Genomic DNA, 22552 nt, shown 5'->3' on the forward strand with positions numbered 1-22552 from the left:
TAGAATTTTAGAAATATAATCAATGCAATCGTTCTATTCCTCGGTAAGAAAAGCTTCGAAGTGGTCAGAGATTGACCAGGGCATACCATGATAAAAGTGGGTAAGTTGATCATTCAAATTTATGAAATGAATCTCAAACGAATTGGATTTTTGATGTTGCTGGGATGCAATCTACAAGTCTTATGAAGCCAAAAGCGAAAGACAGACAGGGTATGCTTAATTCATAAGGTAAAGCATATAAGCTATTCTGTGAGCTTTTATATACGATTATTGGAGCCCCACATTCAGATTGAATGGCCAAAAGCTTAAAAATGTCATTTCCGCATTTTCAGATTGAATTCCAGAAAGCATGAACATCTCATTTACCCATTCAGATTGGACAGCACAAGAAACAAGAAACAATTTCGTTGCCGAGAATCGAACCCGGGTCTCGCGGGTGAGAGCCGAGTATCCTAACGAACTAGACTACAATGGATTGGTTTTCGCCCTATATTTGAAAAACTAATTTCTCCCAATCAATATTTTCTTCACCAATGCAATGAAACATAAGTCAAATCAAAATATTGAACACTTTTGATGAATAAGTCTATTTGCTGTTAAGTTTGAGGATTCAAATTCTGAACTCTACACAACAGCCCGAATCCAACGAATCAAAGGATGAACTGAACGATCTCTCCAAAAGGAAATGAAAGAGATCCCATGCCACTTGGTCGCATCTAGTGACGGCCATAAAAGGAATGTAGCAGCTGCAACACAGTTTATGGGGGGCTCTTTCTTTTTAGTTTATTCATAAGCTCTTCTGGAGCTTCACCCATGTTATCAACAGATTGCATAATATAATAAACTTTAAAAGAACTGTCAAAATCTAGTAGCCATCCATCTGAGATTTTGATCGGAACGAATATCTCGACCTAGAACATGAGCTTCCAGTAGAGCAGGGTCACTTGAAGAAGAATTTGCTTTAGTTTATTTGAGCATGCATATGATAAACTTGTAAGAAATGTGAGAATGAGTCTTTTTCTAGCCAGACTTTTTGAATTGCATCATATGAGTTATAATGTCACAACCCATCTAATTAATAAATCGAATAAATCAATCTTGACTTGCCCCGTGGATTTTTAAAATAAATTACATTTTCTTGAGTACTCCTAATTTAAGAATGCAAGAATGAAAATTTTTAAAAATCTGTTATTAATATATATATTTTTATGAATAGGACCCTTTTCTATTAATTTAAATATGAAGTCACATATTCACAAAAAAAAAGTCACCTATGAGAGTTCGCATGGCCAAAGATACTTAACTATTCATCAAAAAAACGTATAAAGCAAGCTTAGGTTGCGAGAGCAATGCCAGCTGAGGGAGGATCATGGCCGGTTATTAAATTTTATTTAAAAATATTTAGTAAAAATAGAAACTTCCATGACTATCTAATGTTTTTGAAGTATTAGATAGCAGCCAATAAAGCCAAGGGGCTGACCCCAAGTAAAAAAAAGGATGAAAGATCAGCCGGAGGTAACCTCGTAGTTATCTACCCTATGCCATCTTTAAACTTTTAAAGAAATGTCCATAACATAATTGATGGTACTATCAATCCTTAGTGTAATATGTATACTAGATTGTAAAATAGACCAGAAGCTCCTAAACAAACACTGCTATTAATCAACATAAACATAAAAACTAAACCCCCATGGGGTATCAAGTTCATAGTAATGAGCATAAAAATATCAGAGAAAAAAATGCTAAAACTAGGGCTAGCTACGCTCTTCCTGCCCTTGCTTGTCCTCCTTCTTTTCTTCAGGAACATCCTTGTCTGCATCCTCCCCCTCCAACTTAAGTGGTTTGTCCAAGATAGTCTTTAGCTAGTCCTTCACCAAAAACCCATAGATGGATCGAGTGGTCTCAATAGTTTTTCTTAGGTCCTTCTCTTCCTTATTAACCTACAAGAAATATAAGGTCGTGGCTATGAAGTGCATGACCTTGGTGGAAAACTCCACCAAAGAATCAAATCTCTGGCAAATACCAGTTTTCTTGTCAATTAGGCCCTTCATAAACTATTCCAACCTTTCCAGTTTGCCTTTACTATGGTCGTGCTACCCTTTCTTCCTAGTATGTTTGTTGGTTTTTATTCTAGGGGAGGTGATATCCTCCCACCCACTCCTAGCTGAGGTAGCCTAAGGTTTCAGAGATATGGGAAGGGCTTAGAGGGTTGGGGGGTGGCTTCTTGACCTAAGGCAATCTCTTCTTTCTTGCAAGTTTGACATCACTGTTGGAAGACTCAAAGGTGGAGTCATGCTTGGGGAGGTGGAGGTCTTAAATTTTTCTAACTCAAGAGGTTTACTGGTTCTCCTAGTGCTCAATGAACCCTTCTTAGAATCTAAATGCAACTCTATGAGGTTGCTTTTAACCTCAGGGTCCATTTTGGCTTTCGAGCCAAGGGTTTTCTTGAACATCTTATGGCTAGGGTAAGGGTTTGGGTCAAAGGAGACTTAAGAGGTGACACAGGCTAGGGGGTTAACCAAAAGAGGTGGCTTTTGGGCTAGATGCTGGATATACAGCTTGTTCATAAGCCCTTGATGGACAAGGTAGAAAGTTTTACCCTCCTCATATTTTATCCTAGCCTTGTAAATACAATCTTCCAATGAATGCAATAACAGAAATGGGAAGGAAATGTCGTCAAGATTCATAAAGTGATTTAAAATAGGGAAGTGGTAATAATAGATTACCAAAAAGTGATGCTCCAGGGTGATATATCAATGATTGCATAGTAGATGGCATTCCAAGGCTTAGGGAGGGCTTCCCATAAAAACTCTCTATGCATTCATGTTGGTTCCCCCTTGAATTTGAATTTTTTTTGCAAACTAGCTTCTTCATTGACCTTAGCCTGTCTCTACTATTTCTTTCCTTCCATAGTAAATTCTCTGACCCTCGCAATGGTTTCCTTAGAAATCTCAAATCCCATAGCATTGATAGTTACCTTTCTATCCTTCCAAGTCTAGAAGAATTGCATCGAGACAATCTCATTGTGCTTCATGATACCCTCCATATATGGTAAGAGGCAGCCTTTCTACAAGTAGACCATCGTCATCTCATTACTATAGATACCTTCCTCCACACTCACCAAATCAATGTGATCACTAACACCCATGCCTTCTCCCAATTTGACTATGACAACCATTTTTTAGGAATGACAATTTCTGAATATAAAATGAAAATCCTCAATGATAAAAATGAAAAGGCACTGCATACTCATCATAACTCTGTAAGGTTTCCTGAAAAACAAAAATCCACCCTCCATGACATGTGTGAGTGATCCCTTTCCATCTGTAAATGGCTAATGCCCGTTGTAGTTTGTGTGAGAATTCAACAACTTATTATTTTGATTATTAGTAGGTCATTCTCTATATCTTGCTAAATCTCCCCTCTATGTCCTTTTTCAGCACTAATCAATAGTCATGATAGTTGAAACATTAATGCATATCATCATACAATCTTTCCAAACAAGCCCTTTATGAAGCGCCTTATCCTCACACCCATGTGAAAAAGTGAAAGCTCACCACCTATTTTGATTATTCCTATGGCATTATTGAAAGTATGCTCCCTTTCTATCACCACTTGCGTAGATGATGGAAACAATTTGATGTCCTCCCATTCCACTAATCTCATGACACCATGGCCAAATTTGGTTAGTTCATCCGCCACACCATTCCCATCTTGATATATGTGTGCCACTTGGATCTCATGATAACCTTCCACCAATCAGATTTTACCAGTTATGATTTTAATCAACCAGTTGCTCTAACCCGCTCCCTTAATAGCCTTAATGATAAGCATAGAGTCCCCCTCGATGGCCAACTTATTAATTCCCTGAGCTCTCACAATTCTCAATCCCCACAGAAGTGCTAGAGCTTCAGCTTCATTGTTAGAGCCTCCTCCATAGTTTTTAGTATAGACGAGCACCATATTTCCCATGCTATTATAGAAGACACCTCCTATAGTGGCATTTTCCATCATGGATTAACCATCAAAGTTTAGTTTAAATTGAGATAGAGATGGTGGGTGCCACACCATCTTCTTTCTTGCCAAGACTTTTAAATTATCAAATTGTGCCACCATTGAGTCAAGATTCCAAGCTGAAGCCCATTTCATGTCTAGTCCACCCAGGGGGTTTGAGGGAGGGGGGCTTCCAGTGCTAGATCATACTACATTCTTTTATGAGCCTCATAATCTATTGGCCACCCCCAAACTAGTAGTGGCTTGTACCTTGAAGATATTATTGTTCCTTTCCTTCCAGATATGTCGAGTAACATATAGGGGGATAATCGACCACAAGTTTCTAAGAAATGGGTGAGCAACCAAACTATTCCAATGAATAAACTACTTCAATCCACTCTCCATACACCATTGGACCTCCCATAGAGAAAGTACTTCCCTTCACACAACCATGGTAAAGTTGTAGTGGAGAAGCAGGTGTGGAATAGATTCCACATCTTGGAGACATAAAATACAACAATTAACAAGTTGACATCCTCTATGTTGTAGGTTATCAATAGTGATGATCGACCCATGAAAAATTTTCCACCAAAATAAGTTTAAATTTGGTAGGATGCAAGGGTGCTAGGATTTTCACCAATCAACCTAGGCCACCTCCCCCTAATACAATAGAGATACGCTGACTTAACTGTAAACTCCCTCAAGAGTGAGAGTTTCAACACCAAGGAGTAATCAACTAGATCAAGGGGAATCCTATAGGTATGAAGAAGGTCCTATAGCTCCCAAGAAAGCCCCAACTCCCTAGGCTCAAGGTTCTAGAAAGTAAACTATTTTCCTTTAGGGGTGATGAAGTTTGAAATCCAAGGGCCATACAATCTAGTAGACTTCACACACAAAGGTGAGAACTTAGTATCTATGAGTGGGTTATCATGAACCCATTGATCCTCCTAGAAGTCAATAGAATTACCATTCCCCATAATCTAGTGACACCCCTTTTTCAGAAACTTTTTGGTTTTGACCACACTATTCCAAATTTTAGAGCCCTGGTGGAGAACATGTGCCCAAGTGAATTGTTGGGGAGACAATCCTCTGAGATATTTAGCCTTAATAATGTTGCACCAATTTCCCTAAAAACTCACCAATTTCCAATTGATTTTGGTTAATAGGTCCTTATTCAAGTGTCCTATACCTGTTAAATTTAGACCACCAAGAGCTTTCAGATGACAAACTTTCTCCTAGCTAACCAAATTCATTCTTGACTTCTCTTAAGTGCCAGACCACAAGAAGTTCTACTAGATTTTGTCAATAATATTTCTGAACCTTCTTGGGATTTTGAAAATGGAGAGGAAATACACTGGGATGCCCTATAGGGAAGCGAAGAGAAGCTATAGTTTCCTAGCATTACTCAATTTATTTCCTTTCCAACCGGCCAACCTTTTTTGGAAGCATCCAACCAAACCATTCCAAAATTGATTGTGGACTTCCTTTATTGTAAGTGGTAGCCCAAGATAAGTATTAGGGAGGGATGCCTCCTAGCAACCAAGAATACATGTCACCTTTTCTCTCAAACTGGAAAGAAAAAGACTTTGATTTTTGTTAATTTATGCATTGACTAGAGACCAACGCATACTGATTCAGGGTGTCTTTCCATTCTCTGGATTCATGGATGGAGGAGATGTCAAATAAAAAGGTATCAACCAAAAATTGTTGTATGATTTGTGTGGGGCACTGGGAGGCATGTTTAATGCCCTTGATTCTGTCCAAGTTAGTCAATGAAACTAAATTTTTTCTTAGCACTTCCGCTACAATAATAAAAAGGTAGTGAGATACTGGGTCACTTTGGCAAAGACCTTGGGAGGAAGAGAAGAAATTACTAGGGGCTCCATTAATGATCACCAATAAAGTAATAGAGGTAACAACATTTTTTATAATACTATTAACCTTCTGATTAAAGCCAAATTTGGTAAGAATAGCAAAGAGGAATACATGCCTGACCTTATAATAAGCTTTGGAAATTTTCATTTCAAGTGTCATACCTAGTTTCTTAGACCTCTCCATAGAGTGTAATACCTCATGGGTGGTAATAACTGCATCAAGAATCTTCCTTCTAGGCATGAAGCCATTTTGAAAGGGGCTAATGAATTTTTCCAAGAGAGGCTTGGTATGGTTCACCATAACTTTAGAAAGAACCTTAAAGTCAGAGGTGAGAAAAAAATGGGGTGCTAAAGTTTCCCATACATTAAAAATTTCCCAATCTCATGGAATCAGCCATAGTGGTAGCCTCATTCCAGACAACAAGCCTACCACTACAAGTGTTAGGGGCATAGAAATTAAAAGCAGCTAGCTACCAATTTGGGTGGTGAAATTTGTGGTAACAAAATGGATGGTAACAAAAATATCCATGCCCATAACCCTATCAGGAGTCCACATTGTAGCAATGCCATTAGAAGCTCAATTAGCATCAGTATGGGTATATTTAGCACTTGGTCAATTATAATTATAATTAGTGACTCTCAAAAAGACTTGCACAATCATTTTTACTTCTTTCAAAAGAATTGTTTTTACTTTCTCACTTCCTTTTTTATTATGTCATGTTTTCTAGCAACATGGAACATGGTTGTACCATCCACCACCATGCAATATAGTCTCTGAATTCATTATGGGAGTTCCACATGATCTCATACCTAAAAGGCCTTCATCTAGTAGCCTTTTGTCTGTAGGAGACAAGTAGCATCGAATGATCCAAGATGGTCCTTAGATACACCTTTAAGGAGGTGTACTGGAGAATGTCTCATATAGAGGAGATTAAAGCCCTATCTAGTCTAACTTGAATCAAGTTTTTCCCTAGTCTTTTATTCAGACCAACTAAAAGAAGAACCCTAGAGATCAATATCTATTAGATTGTTTCCCCTAAAAAAATCCTCCAAGTCTTGCATGCTCTCCAAAAAATCCTCCAATCCCATCAGTTTCTCTAAAGGGTACAATGAGGTGTCAAAGTCTCCCATACACAAAAAAAATTCATAGTCTCATGGAATCAGCCACAGTGGTAGCCTCATTCCAGAAAACAAGCCTACCATTAGAAGTGTTAGGTACATAGAAATTAAAAGCAGTCTAGCTGCTAGATTGGGTGGTGAAATTTGATGCGACAAAATGGGTGGTGACTAAAATATCCATGCCCATACTCTTGTCAGGATTCAACATTGTAGAAATTCCACCAAAAGCTCTATTATCATCACTATAGATATATTTATTGCCTAACCAAATATAATTAGCAACTCTTGAAAAGACTTGCACAATAATTTTTACTTCCTGCAAAAGAATCATATCAGTGTTAAGTTCAATGATCTTCTATTTGATTTCATATTGCTTCCTAGGGCTATTCAACCCTCTCACATTCTAGGATATGATCTTCATATTTTTTTGTTCTAGGTTTCCTTCAAGGTATTTTTTTCCCCTATGCAATATCCTTTTCTATTTCCTTTCGACAGATGTTCTTGGTCGGAGGTCTCCTTATCTTCGCAATTGATTCAACATCCACCCTATTCCCCCCTCTAATATTTCTCTTTGTGACCATCCATTTAACTTCATTTTTTAGGAAATCAAGGCATGGGCTCTTAGAAGTATGGGAGATAACTTCCACAATACCATGAAGGGAAATCACAGGGTTCCATTAGCAAGTGGCAGGCTATTCCCCAAGTTGAGGGGTGGTTTATAGTAGCTCCCAACCCCCTCAACAACCATTTCTTTATCTAGTAAACCACCACCCAAATGTAGTTGATCCATGTTCTGAATGTTAATAATCTCCCCCTCTTCATGAGCATCAACAATCATCTCCGCACCTTGCACAACTGCCATCTATTTTGTCAAGGTTCTTGTGCTCTCACCCATCCAAGGGGTTCCATTCAGCTGAGGCTCCTACACACAAGTTTTTGTGGAACCACCTGGTTCTTTGTTTTCCAAGGTTTTTGGTACAACAATCCTTTCAGCTATTTTTAAGCTTTCAACCACCTCTACACCTAGGGATGAGACCTTGTTCTTGAGTTTCTCACTCTTTGGGCATTCCACAAAAAGATGGCCAAAGATGTTACATTTCTGGCAAAAAGGAGAAATATTCTCATGAACCAACAGTTATGACCAAGTTCACCATTTAGACTTTAGGTTTGCTGTGGTTGGTAGGGGTTTGTTCATTCCCACATTCACACATATCCTAACAAAACTCAATTTGATCTTTGAGCCTGTCATTGAATCCATTTTTATAAATTGCCCAAAGGAGCTGCCAATCCATCTGAAAACATACTCATCCTAGAATTTCAAGGGGATCCTAGGTAAGTGGATCTAGACTAGGGCGGATATGTAAAGGTCACTCTTTAGGTTAAAACCCAGTTTCCATTTTGCTAGCATCAAGTGATGTTTGCCAAAGTTCCAAGATCTAGCCATGAACACATCCCTATCTTTTTCAGTCATGAAACTAAACAGGAAGAGGTCCCCAGTCATCGCAGAGATGGAAATAGAGCCTATAAGTTTCCAATTTGTCAAACACCATTTTCTAACCATATCCACCATAGGTTGGAAAGAGACAAACTTTCCTACAATGCATTGGGTAAACCTTTAAGAAATCAAGTCCACTACAGAATTAGGTAGGAAGATCAAGGATCTAGTGAGTCGTGAAGAGAATGTGGGTTTAACACCAGAATCTATAGGAGTCTTGGATCCAACAACAACCCCTAGGCTAAAAGTACAAAGCTGTGTCACCTTTCAAGCTGACTTATCAGAATGACTAAATTTGAGTATTTCTATCTAAAATCTATTTTTTTCAAACATATGATCTTGATAAATTTCTTCTAGCTAAGTTATATATGGTGTTGCACTTTTCTAGCTAGAAATGTCTTTTAAATGCATGTTTTATGCTAGTTTGTATCCAATTACTAAATAAATAAAATCATTTCAGAAAATTAACGTTTCAATGACTCTTTCTATTTTTTATTTTATTTTTTTAATATAATATACCCACCATTTTATAGAGCTCAAAGTCAAGAATATTCTCAAATAGAGATCATAGTGTTTTAATTAGATATAGTATATTGTAATTAAATTTTTTTGCAAGTACATATTTTAACACTTGAGAAGATGTCCAATTTGAGAAATAAAAATTATTAAATCTTAATAATTTTTTTTTAAAACTATATGATGTTCTAGAGGAGAGAGTCCTCTTCCATAATGTATAATTCTTATTTTGGTTGGAATGGATTTGTTTTTAAAACTATGGTGGGAGACGAAAACTATTGATTTTAGGTGAGTTAAAACTTCAATCGTTATAAAAGAGAAAATATAGGTCTAAAGCCAATTTTTATTTTTGATTGTTCTAGCTACATATGTTATTCATAACATAATTTGATATCAAAGGGAAATAATTTTATTTCCATATAGTTTTGTGGTGGGAACTAGACCCCTAATTTCCAGCGTTTTTCAACAACTAAAAAGTTATCTTTAAAAAATAGAAAAAATATCAATTCTTATTCCAAATAATTATTAAAAATTATAATCCTACACTTCATCCATTCCTAATCATTTCATTATTTTTACTTCATTTTGAAATTATAACTAATAATATTAGTTTTATGTCATTGAAGGTGAATTATACTTTTGTTAGAATTTTCCTTTATAAAAGGGTGACATAGAATTGTGCTTTTACTCCCCGACCAGTTTGACTTTAGGGTCATCATTTTCATGGGACCAGCCAATTTCTTGGGGTCTAAACAAACATAATCATCCAAAATGGTACTAGGTTCCATCAGAAGAGAAGCATCATCCTAAAGAAGGAAGCAACCATTTTGGGATTCACAAGCAGCTCAAAATTAGGGCAAACGAGGGCTGGTTCTAGTGGGGGGAGAGGTTGGGGGGAGGGAGTGCATCCATGCATCCCAAGACTAAGAGGGAATGGAGGCAAGGAGGAGGTCGAGGATGGAAAAGCTGCAGGGTAGTTATAGAGGTTGCAAAGGTTCCTATGTCATGTCTAACACCATCAATTTGAATGTTAATTTTTAACATTATATAGTCAAACCTTAATGATTTTATTGGTCAATTTTTTACTTTTGAGTTGTATATGGTAGGTTGGTTGGACCATATAGATTGACAAATTAATTTTTTATAAAATAGTCAATATGATATTTAAGTTTATTAACAAATTTTCAATACACTTGGCTAATTATAAAGGTGGAAGTTTTAAAGTAGGCAGGAAGGATAATTCAAAAGGGTCTAAAATAATCTTACTAAATAAAGCTAAATCTTTCCATAAATCTAGAAACGGGGTCCAAAAAGGCTATTGTTTCTCTAAATTTTGTAATACACAATTTCTCTCTAATGAGGCCACAATTAAAGAGATATACCGTGGTGGCATTAATGACCAAATTTTAAAAATATTTCGCAAGAATAAGGGAGAGTGAAATTATTTTTTAAAAAAAATTACATCAATTCCTTACTAAAAGACATGTGCAAGAGTTGCCAGTACAGATTTATGAAATTTCAATAATTTGAAGGACGACCATTTTCTGAGGGGTGTATTATATATATTGAAGTTTGTTTAGTTTTTGTAAAACCTTAAAAACTTACTAAATTTTGTGAATCTTGAAGCTTCTCTATTTAATGATTGTCATGAAATTGAAACTTTTATTGTGAGAATGCAGATAGTTGCTAACAAATAAGTAAAAAAAGTAGAGGAAACAAAACACATTCAATAAGTGCTAGAAGAATTAAGAAAGATCAAAATCATGGGAGGGTTACTAAAAAAGGTGGAGCCAAGGGACAATAGAGAATTGAAGCAGAACCTAGAAATTTGGAATTACTTCCAAAAACTTGGGTTGAGTAGCTACAATGAGGCCATGAGAGGTCTTAACTGTGAACTTCCCTCTAGGTTTGCTAACTCGTGGCACAAGGCCAAGGTAACAATAGGAAACATTCAGTTGGTGGTCACCCTGGAGTTAATTGTTGAAGCCACTAGTCTAAAATGTGAAGGGGCCTAGGTTGAATGCAAGAGCTAAGCTAAGTACAACCTCTATAGAAAAAATTTCTTCAAAGACAAGGAGAAGGTGAAACTTGGATAAAGTCCACAAATGGGTATGAAAGATTCACTCTTTCCCCTCCCTTTTCTATTGTTTGTTATTTGGTCATGAAGTACTTTAATCATGAATGAAGCTTTAATCCCTACCATGCTGACCATTTCCCTCTGCTTAATTTTTTCCACAATGAAGAAAAGATAAGTGTCTTTGTTCTTACAGTCTTCTCTTCAAGGTAGTATAGCTAGTGGTGACAAATCCCTTCTTGACCAAGGCCTGCTATTCATGCTCTACCACCATGTTTTCTCATATTTTCCTTCTTTTTGTTAGAGACTGGCAAGTAGGAAAGAGGAGGCTAGTACTAGATCCTATGTGAGGTAGGTACTAGCGACATCACCGACTCATAGCATGAAATTTATCAAGTGGAGATAGACTAAAATACCATCAAGTAGGATTGATAGCTTTGTTACTCTCTTATTTTTTCTAGTTATTGATATCTCTAAGTTTAGAGACTATGTTTCAAAAAAAATTTGGACTTTTTAATGTTTAATTATGTTAATCATCATAGTAATGGCCCATCTTGGCTGAAAAATATGAGATTTAATTTTTGGTTGGAATTTTGATGAAGTATTGTTCTTGATAGGCTTAGTTATATTATTTTTTGATATAGTAATCCGTGTGATTATACCATGATAAATCATAATGATGTTTGGATAGTGTAGTTGATTGTGGTTTATATGATGAATTTTGTAGAAGGGTATGTGAGGATCATGGTGTGCTAAAAAGTGGCAATGTGAAAAAGATAGAGTTTGAAAACATCCAAAAGCATTTCGAAATCTACTTTGACCCTTTTCCACCCATCCTGATACCAAAGCTAAAAGGTAGGCCCAAGCCTTATTGAATTGATATTATCGGATATCTAATATGAAATTGGATACTCGATACCTATACTGTGATTTTAAAAAAAAGGAAAAACCCAAGGGCTATTTGTTCACACTGTGTTTTGTGTTTTGAGCTCTAATATCCGATCCGCAAACAAATACAAGATATAGGTTAGTGATTTTTTTTTTGTAATGTTTTCAATTAGTTTTATTATAATTTTTTTAGTTTTAATTGAATTTGTTAAAATTTAGGTGTTTTTTGATAGAAATTGTTGAAATTTAGGCTTTTTTAATATAAATTATGTTTTAGAAATTAATAGGTATGGCTAATCGAAATGATGATATTGAGGCAAGAAATATTGTTCCTCGTAACCCCCCACCAAACGATCCAGTGCCCCCTCAAAATCATCCACCAAATGATCCCCTACCTCCTCAAAACCCTCCTCAAATCAAAGATCTGATATTTGAAAATCTCATCAAATTGAGGGCTTTGTGAACAACATATAATACTGTACTCACATTGGCTCCTATATTATCCACATTAAACACCATAGTGGATAACATTGAAGCACTTACCAGTGAACAAAATGCCACTCTTCATTGGCATGACGAGATGCATGAGATGTTTGATGATGGGTTGGACTATGATGAGGTTTCGGTCCTCAATATAAATAAAGATGATTTGGTTGCCCTTTTTGTGAACCCAAAAACTGATTTACAAGTCGACTGCAAAAAGCCCAAACTATCAATTAAATGGTGCACAAATGATGCTATATGTGTGAACTTTTGTGATTGTTGGTGGATGGTTTTTGACATCCCTCCACATAGCAATTTAGAGGTGCCATTTTATTTCCTTAGATAATTGAATGTAAAATTTTTGTTGGGCCTCAAGGTGAACTATTGGAGCATGAAGCCTAACATGGGTGTAGGAGGAGGAGCTCCTCAGCATAGACCCTTTGCCCAGTGGAAGAAAGATAGCACTTTTGTCCCCCTACTAATGTCTCCCCCCCTCTTCGAGTGCAGCATCCTAATATCTTTGCAGAGGCTAGGTCTCAAGCTATTAGATCCATCCATAGATTGAGTAGCCTATTGATATCCTAGGCTAGGCCAGTGTTGCCTCCCCTTGTTGATGATGCTAGTGCAAGTTCATCATTGGCAAGCTCATCACATTTTTGTGTGCCCCATACTTGCATAACTTGCAAGAATATTTGTCTAGGTTCCATAGGTGATCTTTCTGAGTATTAGTTTATATTTGACAAGGATACACTAGATGCACATGCAGAGGCTACAAACCCTGATGTGAGAGAGGAGGGGCATGCAGAGGCATGGACTCCTTCTGTGTCAGTATGTGCATACATTTTTTTGTTCCAACATATTCAATTTAAAGTTAATCTTTATAATAGAGTAATTTTACTTTTTAAGCCATACTGACTTATATGTGTATGTGATCTTCATTCATGTTTAGTTGATGACTGAGGAGGAGTTGAGATAGGTTGATGATGCCACATTATCGACTATTTCATTTGGCCTTGAGACACCTAAGACCTACATTATTTTGTGTTCTTATTTCTTTTTCTATTTGATATTGTAGCATATATGGTTTCTAATCTTTCTTTTTTCTTGCAAGTATCAGCTATCCCTAGGGGACAAAGTACGAGGGATGAGCCAAGATCCATTGACAAGGGAAAGGTAATTAGGTGATTTCTATTTGATTAAATATTGATGCATTCTTGTAAAATGTTTGTGGTAATAAAATTTAATTACATTCTTTATTGTATAGGGCATGGCTATTGGTGATGAGCCCATGTAGATTTTGAATCGTAGATGCTCTGGCATTTCCATTCACATTGAGAACCCCATTGTATGTATAAGTATTATTTATTATTTATTTTCCTTGTTTTCATGAATAAATTCAAAACCAAATTTTGTGATATTAACAACTAGTATTTTGTATCTCATAGGAAACTCCTAGTGCACATGAGGTTGGATGACAAAGTTTTGTATCTTTGATGATGCAACCACTATATCTTGAGGAGGAGCTAACATAGGTAAGTTGTAGTTTGAATTCTTGATTATATGTTATAAATTTAGCATGCTATGAATTATAATGTTATAGTTTAAGTTTTAGATTCATTTGACAAACATATTTAAACATACATAGGTAATAATCAGTGAGGTACAAGCATTTCCAAGGACATATAAAAGGACTTTTGACCAGTGCAGGAGGTCGACAAGAGAGGTATTTATGATGAAAGTCTAATAGTATAAATATTTATTAAAAAAATTATCATTATGCATTTGAGTAATTCAATGTTAGATACAAAGAATCATATAAATTTAGTACTCTAACTTTGGGTTTTTCTTTTTTGTTTATGTAGGAGGCATTTGATCCACCTAGTGCAGCGAAGATGCTGCATTTTGATCATCCACCAGTAGCCTATGATAGTATGGTTTTCATAGGATGTGTCATGAGACATTTTGAGATGAAATATGCCTCATTTCTTATAGAAACATTGATATTGTACACATTCTAATGGCATGATCAGCCACATTTTGTACATGGATCTATGTATTTTGATATATATTTGTGTAATTTGTCTATGGATACATGAACTTTGATATATATTTGTGTAATTTTTCTATGGTCACATGTATTTTGATATATATTTTTTGTTATTTATGTGCACAATGATATACATATTAATTTAGTATTTAGTTTTGCCTAAGGTTTTGCCTTGGGTATCCAACCCAAAGGTTTGGAGTTTGTAAACTGGTCTAAGATGTGTTTTGCTGCAAACATAAAAAAAATGATTGATTTTTCTTGTGCGCTCTCCTTCAATTTTTCTCATGGTTGAGCATAGATAAAATTAGTTTACATGTCATTGCAGGTCTCTATGTTAGCTATATAACTATATAATTTATTTTTATTTGAACTATTGCAAGCCTTTCATCTATAATTTCCTTTGAATGTATGTCCATTTTTTGTCAAAAACCAACATGTACTAATTGGGCTATAAATTTTAGCCCATTTATCAAATTTTGTAACAACTTAGTGTTTTAGAAACTAGACTCCATTCTACACACTTTGAAAAAAATAAGTTTTGATTTTAGATTAGTTTTCAATCATTTATAGGGGGAGCACATAGATATTTCACATTTTTTGGATGTGTCTAATTAAAAAATTCATTAAAAAAAATACACATTAAAAAATTACCTGAAAAATCTGGAATAAACTAAATAGTGTTAGGTAACTTTTGACTAGAGTGATTAAAGAATTTCAAACAAAAAGTTAAAATATTAGGGGGGCCACACTTTGTACTATGTTATGTTTTTTTTGGAATAAATAGTACCACTTTCTGTGGTCCCATTTTTTGAGGACCTAAAATTAAACCATTTTGCAAAAAAATTAGTAGTTTAGAAACTAGATTCAAAGGACTACTACTTTTCTTTTGTCATATCTTAAAATTTTGAGTGTAACTATCTTCAAATTCTTGTTGAAGTTTATAAATTGCTGATTTTTGAAAAAAGGTGTCCACTTATACCCCTCTTTTGCCACCACAACTTAGTGCATTTACCCTACATCAATACACAACTACCAAAAATCATAGTGTCAAAAATTGTAGTGTCAAAAATCATAGTGTCAATAAAAGTATTGTCAAAAATCGTAGTGTCAAAAGTAGAATAGATTTTTCTTCATTCTGCTCCTTATTTAGTTTTTTATCTTCATGCATGGGTACTCTTCATGATGTACCTACATTCCAATATCATAAAAAATATTAGTAACTTATTGTATTAAACAAGATAATCATCGATTCACTTAATCATTATGAACAAAATAACGTAAGAAGTCAATATACCTAGTTGAGTGTTTCAGTATGGTCCTCTCTCTATTTTAGGGTCTCCAATAGGGCTTCATGATCAACATTAGTAATAGTAAAAATTTATTTTAATTTTTTTCTTCCTAAATGCTTCAACAACTTTACATTTGTTGCTATAATAAGATGTGGATACATGAGAATTATTTTGTGCTTCTGATAGTCTTTGAATGCAAGAATTCCATCCCTTCTAAGCATGTATGTCTGCAGCCATGTTTCAGTAACAACCACTGAACTAGTAGGATATGTGAATCCATCATTAGTTGTGTAAGCTTTTTTTTACCTCTTACACAATGTGCTAACCAATAATCTGATTTCTCATCATTCCCCTATGGTGCAACCAATGCAAAGACATGTCCTGGTTGAAGAAGATCTGATATATGGTTATGCTAAAGTGGACTTTCCATGTCATCATTTATAATAGAGTGTATGATAGACAATGGAGTAAGATAATGTGGAGCCCATGTGTCCACCCACTCACTCGACTCATAGTGATCCCAATCACACTAAAAACAACTAGGACAAAAGAACGCTAGCTGTCATGTCCAAATGGTCCATGTACTAGAATCAAAGTTTCGAAATGAACACATTTTTGATGAGTCTCTTGCTGTAGCACAATTTGATCTATCACCTATGGACCCTTCCTCAACCAACCAAAAGAACTTGCATTCTACTGAATCAAGAGTCCCCCCTTGTGATAATGCTAAACTACACCAATCCACAATGCTATGAGCATGAAGAAGCTCTGCTCCTGAAATCTTCAATTGCTCCTTAAGTAGAGTTCTCTTCACAGGTGAAAGTATAGATCTATGTCACTTTTGGGGCTAATTTTGATGTTCTGGCCAAACTTGATCTGGCCAAATGGGATCCTAGGGGACGGGATCTATCCAGAAACAATTAGCATCGACTGTGCACCAAGTGGCATGTACAACTTAGTAGGGATCTAGCCGAACCACATCCGGCCAGAATATGTATGGCTAGAAACCTGTAAAGTATATAACTCGCATAAAAACAAATCCGTGTGTCATTTTCATCGATTGAACTTCTGGGAACTACGAAGTGCGAAGAGCTATAGGAGATATTCGGCCGAATCAGACATGTTAGCAATTCCCCCTCATTTTAAAATTTGTTTTATATTTTATTTTACATTTTCTTAGGTAGGAATATGGTTTTTAATGTGTATAATATGTTAAATATGTTTTATTTTATGTTTTCTTAGGTAGAAATATAGTTTTTAATGTGTATTTTTTATGTAGATTTCTTTAAAGATTTTTTTTTTTAAATATTCTTATACATTTCTATTTTTAAGTACTCTAATATTAGATAAAGTTTAGAAAATGTATTGAAACTTAGAAATTATTAGAGAATTTGTAAAATATTATTTATAGAAAATAGTAGTAAATTATATAGAAAATTTAGATTAAATTAGTTTTTAATAGTTACAAAAATTTATAACTTTAGAAAATATTAGAAAATTTAGAAAGCACTACAACAATTAGAAAGTTTTGAAACTTTAGAAAACAATAGAAAATAATTATTAAATATATAGAAAATTAGTTAGATCTAAATTAGTTAGAAAACCATCAGATTGAACTAAATCAGACTTTACCTCTTACCGTGAACACAAATAAATTTTAATTGAAACCTTAACATTGAACCTTAAGTAGGAGAAAAACTTAACATTAAAGGTAATTAAATCACAACATTAAACCTAATCAAATTCAAACTAAAACTCTCACATTGAATCAGATTATATTCTAACTCCTATATTGAACTTTAAATCCAAATATGTTGACCTAAACTGCTCTCTAAACCCTAACCGCACTCTTTAACCATATAATCTCTCTCTCTCTCTCTCTCTCTCTCTCTCTCTCTCTCTCTCTCTCTCTCTCTCTCTCTCTCTCTCCTAAACCCCATCTTTGTAAACCCTAACTTCATATCTCACTCTCTCACTCTCTCATAACCTCATCTCTCCCAACCCTAACCCATAATCCCTAACATAACTTCATCTCTCCCCTCTATCTCTCTCTAACTCCTAAACCCCATCATTCTAAACCCTAAACCACTCACTAACTCCTAAACCCCATCTTTGTAAAACCTAACTTCACATCTCACTCTCCCACTCTCTCATAACCTCATCTCTCCCAACCCTAACCCATAATCCCTAACATAACTGCATCTCTCCCCTCTATCTCTCTCTAACTCCTAAACCCCATCACTCTAAACCCTAAACCACTCTCTAAACCCTAAACTACTCACTAACTCCTAAATACAATCTTTGTAAACCCTAACTTCATCTCTCACTCTCTCACTCTCTCATAACCTCATCTCTCCCAACCCTAACCCATAATCCCTAACATAACTTCATCTCTCCCCTCTATTTGTCTCTAACTCCTAAAACCCATCGCTCTAAACCCTAAATCACTCTCTAAAAACTAAACCCCTCACTAACTCCTAAACCCCATCTTTGTAAACCCTAACTCCATATCTTACTCTCTCAATCTCTCATAACCTTATCTCTCCCAACCCTAACCCATAATCCCTAACATAACTTCATCTCTCCCCTCTATCTCTTTCTAATTCCTAAACCTCATCTCTCTAAACCCTAAACTGCTCTCTAAACCCTAAACCACTCACTAACTCCTAAACCCCATCTTTGTAAACCCTAACTTCATATCTCACTCTCTCACTCTCTCATAACCTCATCTCTCCCAACCTTAACACATAATCCTTAACATAACTTCATCTCTCCCCTCTATCTCTCTCTAACTCCTAAACCCCATTGCTTTAAACCCTAAATTGCTCTCTAAACCCTAAACAACTCCCTAATTCCCAAACCCCATCTTTGTAAACCTTAACTTCATATCTCACTCTCTCACTCTCTCATAACCTCATCTCTCCCAACACTAACCCATAATCTATAACATAACTTCATCCCTCCCCTATATCTCTCGCTAACACCTAAACGCCATCACTCTAAACCCTAAACCACTCTCTAACTCCTAAAAAAAAAATGTAATGTAGTTAACATTTCTTCATATGTTGTACAATAGGTTTTTTTAGAAAGATTCATTTAGTGTGTTTTGATTCAATTAGTTTATATAATAATCTATTTATATATGTATATGTATGCATGTGCAGATCTCTATTATCATCCATCTAGTTTTTTTTATTTATATCACTCATCATTATGACATCTAGGGGTATTGATTTTGGAGAGGCTAGTGTACATGGTCATCCTTATAGTGGTTCATCCCATAGATCAACTACTAGTACATAGGATAGGGAGACATTATTTAGTGATACTATTTAGTGCTTATAGAGCACACTTGATACAATTGATTAGAGTTTATAGGCTTCACCTAGCCTACACCATAGGGATAAGGTGATTGCAATTAGAGATGAGCTTATTAGCATGATGCACACTATCAAGGGTTTTAACCCTTATGATAGTGTTAGTTTGGACACTTTTTATAGTGCTCTATCCTGTTCTGTTAGTGATGGCTTGTGATGGAGGGAGATAGATGAGATGGTCTCAGTGGAGAGTGTTAAGAACATGTTCCCACATTATCAACCTTTGAAAAAGGTCAGAGGGTACTATGCTATGAGGTGTACTAATCCATTGGTGGCACCTTTCATGTATCCTTGGTGGTTGGCCGCACATCACATGTGGCCCTAAAAGGATGTGTTCCCTTTATATTTCTGGAAATAATTGTTTACAAAATTTCATTTCCATCGAGAGGCTGACTACATTGATATCCCTAGGCATGTTTGGTAGGGTAAAGGTAGGTTCTCAGATAAATTCAGATACCCAAATGCTCCTGCACCCATTAATAAATGGGCATTGATTGGTCCAAACCTTTTGGTGATGCCAAAATTTTTGGAGTTAGCTACAGCTGGAGATAGAGTGGTAGATGCTACATGTAGAGATGTGTACGAGAGTATTGTGACTATTTCTACTTTGGTGCATGAGATGTCTTTTGATCGAGTGCACAGATACATGACACGGTCATGATTTGCTTCTATAGGTGGCCACACTACTACATCATCTTTAGGTGATGATATGTATCATGAGGTTGACATCCCATCTCTAGTAGATGTCTTCGTAGAGTCTTTAGTGGACCACTTGAGGGCTATGGGTACATGTTTGTCTAGTGATCTTCTTTCAGCCTATTGAGCTATATAGTTGTTTACTTGAAAGCCACTTAGTGTGGTGCCATCATATGTGGCTCGTGTCATTAGAGATATGTTAGAGGCATAAGGTGGTCAGGGACAAGAGGAAATATATGTTGTAGCTATAGCTCCACCACAGACCACAGTTGAGGAGGATGCAGTCCCCCCTACTGAGTTAGGTTTTTACTCACTATGATGTTCATTATTCATAGATATGCTCATGGATCCTACACTTGACATTGAAGATGTGACCTTTAGTGATATAGACTCCAGTGAGATAGGTAGGCATATATTTGTGACTATGATGGCATATGGGGACTTGCAGACACCTATGCACCCTATATAATAGGAGACATAGGTAAAAATTTACAAACATGTCTATTTAATTGGACCTACAAATCTATCATTTAAAACTTTAGTAAAGTATAGCTTCTAAAATATTTGTTTCTTCTATTACATACAGACCGCATCTACAACTTGTGAGGGTGGAGATGGATAGATAGTTGTCAACCCTAGTCATCCTGAGTCGCAAGTAAATTTAATTGTACTTATGTTGTTATTTAAATTGAATTTTTACACATGCTCATGATATATTTGTTCTTATATTGGACACAAGGTTCCTGATCTCATCTTAGTCAATCACATCGTGGAGCATGATGTGATCATATTTGATATTCATATATGTCATATACATGATGTTTGATATTGATTTATGATGATATCATTTCTAGATTTATAGCTATGGGACATATTACATTTACAACATGCATATTTGATAATTGACCATTTACATTTACAACACACATATTTGATGGTTGTCCATTTTACATCTACAGCTATGTGACCATTTACATTTATAGTTGGCATATTTTATATTTTCATGAGTTATGTGAATGTTTACATTTATAGTTGACATATATTATTTTTTCATGAGTTATGTGACCATGTTTATTTTAAGACATTAGTTAGATTACTTATAAAAAAATTAGTTACATGTTAGCTAGATTTTTTATGACATTAGTTAGGTTACTTATGATGACCTATTAGTTCTAGATTGGTTAGATTATATTTGGTCTATAGTTATAAATTAGTTAGATTAGTTATGACATTAGGTCATGATTATTTTGCAAATTAGTTATATTTTGTTATAATTTCATGACATTGGTAAGATTCCTTATGACTTTGCTAGTTATATATTAGTTCAATAACTTATGGTGCATTAATTAGATATTGGAACTAGATCACCATTTATTTTAATAATTTCAAACCTGTGTGTATGATTTCAAATAGATATATGCGACTAGTTACATTAATTGTTTTTCAATTACATCTTTGAAAAACATAAATGTATGGAATTAACTTTATATTATTTGATCTTTTACCTTACATGTATAAAAATTCAAATCACATAATTAGAATATTTAAACAAGTCATAACCATCTATTAGGAAATCAAAATCATATAATTCCATCCTATGTATAATAATCAAATCAAATCATAAAAATGTCTATAACAATTTTAAATGAAATCATAACCATCTATTAGGACATACAAATTATATAAATTCATCTAGTTAAATAATCATTAGATAAAATCATATAACCATTTATCTACATGCCAAACATAAAATCATAAACAATCTAGATATCAAACATAAACACATACATCATGGATATGTTGGAAAATACATAAATCTATGTCAAATCATAAACATTGTGCATAAATAATCTCTAGATACCAATCATAAATCTTAGATATAATGTGAAATCATAATTTTAACACATATAAATCATCAACATGTTAACCATAAACACATCAATAATCCATTCATAGGCCTTTAAACATGTATAAGTATTGAAAAACAATTAATGTATATATAAATTTGAAATTACTAGAGGTTTAATTAAACCTATCTAGATCATTTAGGAAGTTGTTGATACATATGGTCGAGATCCTCTTGATCTTTAATAATCTCCAACAAATTTTCATGGTCCTCACTATCTAACCTCCACTTTGTTTTTCTATGTCCTTTTTTTGGCATAATGTCAAATTGAATCTTTGTAGCTAAAACCAAGTAGCTATAATGCAAAACTTTTTAGCCAGGCATGTATTCAATAAATTAAACACCATTATGGTCAATTTTTGTTTGCTGATTATAGGTGCCTACAAAATAAGATTTATACAAGTCATTTAGTACTCTTAATAATATAAAAAAGAAATAATTATTTAAATAATTAATCTATCACTCTCTAATTAGTTGTATACATCTCATAAGAGGATAATCTATACCTTCTATAACAAATCAGTTGGATAAGACTTGTTATCATCATCTATACATGGTTTAGTAAAATTGATTTTTGCTTTTGTGCATCTAAGTAAATGATAATCCACACCTTCCACATTTTCAGGAACCACATTGATAGCAAAGATGTCACCTACAAATGTAGAAAAACAATGGAAACTATAAATAAATATATATGAAGAAAAATTAATATTAAAATGAAACATGTTTGTAGAAACTCACTTGGAACAACTAAATCAAAAGCACATTCATAACTGGCTGAATACATAGGATTAT

Source organism: Cupressus sempervirens, chromosome 5 (assembly GCF_028749045.1).
Source record: "Cupressus sempervirens isolate cs-2001-9-10 chromosome 5, ASM2874904v1, whole genome shotgun sequence".
Classification (NCBI taxonomy): Eukaryota; Viridiplantae; Streptophyta; class Pinopsida; order Cupressales; family Cupressaceae; genus Cupressus; species Cupressus sempervirens.